Genomic DNA, 1,974 nt, shown 5'->3' on the forward strand with positions numbered 1-1,974 from the left:
CTAGTCACGATACTCCCGGTCCCATGTCATCGACAGTATGTATGTATGTATGAAAATGATTATATATACCTGGGAGTACGTACTCCCGGTTCCATCCACCGTCCATCCGCAGACACCACCGATCAAGCCAGCTAGCGGATCCAGATACCGAGCCCGTTTTGATTTTTGTTTCCAAAAAAAAATACTCGTAATCTTAATTATTCCGCACTAACCGGACCCTTTCGAATAGCTCGTATTAATATCTTGTGGGCGATTCTAAACAGAATCGATAGATCGATCTGCATGTTATATCGCGATCAGAGGATTCGGAGGCAATACGGCGGTGCGACCCATCGGCGATTCTGAGGCGCCGACGTCTTCCATTACTGGTGCTTTCGGTATGGTTGTCCCCAGGCGATTGGCTGGCCGAAGCGCTGGTGACAAAACAATGGCGCCGTTGATCTTCGGGCATTGGCAAGCCAGTGTGGCCGTGCGGCGACGGCATCGATCCAGGCCCGTGCAACGATAAGATGATGATGAGAGCCGTCCAGAACTGGAACATCGAGTCATCGACGATCGATGCTGGCAAGTCCTTCAATTCCTTCTTCCGATTTTCTTAATTTGCTCTTTCTTGCAGATCGATAACGCATGCATGCATGCATGTATACTTTCCTATTAGATCTGCTATTCTCTGTTATTAGCAAAAGAGGATGCAGACATGCATGCAGTCCCGACCTGACGTTGATTGAATGATAAAGCCTCTAAAGAAACGAATTTGCTTAACTTGGTGCATGCAGATGCGAGATGCATGTATCGTAGACAGATGATGCTGACCACGTCATCGGCGTCGGCATCGAACCGGCCGTGATTCCTAGCTGACGGTGTTGATTAAGGAAGACACATTCTTGGCCCCCTCTCCGGCGCGCCATCGGCGTGATCCCGTCGAAGCTAACCGATCTGTCAGTAGGGATATATGCAGAGACTCATCGATGAGACACATCGAGGGTGATCCCATTATGTTTTGTTTTTAGTCTCCATGCATTTCCGAAAGTCTTGCATTGTTTTTTTATTCATTGTTCCGTCCATTCAAAATTCAGTTCCCTTCTAGGGTATTTCATTAATTTGGGTTTCTTCATAATGCAACGACCCGATACTTTACCAGTGATTCAGTTTGTGAATCGTTGGTACGGTGACACTTCTGTATCATTGATCGATACAATTTATTCATAATTAGTACCAAATGTACATACTCTGCTCTAATAAAAAATGGCATGTACTATATTTTACGTGGAGAAGAGTACATATACTATTCTCTAATAAAACTTTGTATGCACCTACTAGAGGCCAGTATATAAGAAAAAAAAAGGCCATATACCATACTCTAGAAAAAAAAGCATGTATTCCTCTCAAGAAAAGGTACTGGCAATATACTACTCTAAAGAACAGTACATACTCATAAAAAATATATACTGATATGAGAAAGTATATACTGGTACTAAGTTAAAAAAAAAAGGTATATACTGCTTAAAAAAATATATACTGGTATGAGAAAGAAGTATGTACTGCTACTAGCTTACTAAAATAAAATAGTATATATGCACTGCTACTAACTTGAGTACTCGCTGAAAAAAGGAAGAGTGTACGTCGATATATAGACATAGTAAAAAAAACAATATGTACCTAAAAAAACAATATGTGATCTACTAGTTTATACAATCCTGGCAAAGAAAAGTAGTACATACATGATTAAAAAAAAGTACTTATCATACGTCACACGATTTTCCAGCACATATAGAATTTCGATGTAATTGATTTATTTCCATCAATACCGATTTAATTGATTTATTTCAAATCAACTAATTTCGATGTAATTGATTTATTTCCATCAATACCGATTTATACTTTCTATTCTTTGTGTACATATACACTAGTAGAGATGGCATTCCATATTTTACATACTGTTGTTGTTTCGACTCCATGCTGCTACACCGCCGG

The 1,974-nt window shown here is 40.1% G+C and overlaps 1 long non-coding RNA gene across 1 annotated transcript; it reads left to right on the forward strand.

Annotated features, from left to right (window-relative positions):
* The first annotated feature begins 267 nt into the window (after positions 1 to 267).
* LOC136356519 (uncharacterized) lies at positions 268 to 1,265 on the forward strand. The gene is made up of 2 exons (XR_010741385.1): positions 268 to 564; positions 777 to 1,265. It is a non-coding gene; the product is annotated as an uncharacterized lncRNA (long non-coding RNA).
* Positions 1,266 to 1,974: the final 709 nt, after the last annotated feature.

This window comes from Oryza sativa, chromosome 5, assembly GCF_034140825.1.
Source record: "Oryza sativa Japonica Group chromosome 5, ASM3414082v1".
Lineage (NCBI taxonomy): Eukaryota > Viridiplantae > Streptophyta > Magnoliopsida > Poales > Poaceae > Oryza > Oryza sativa.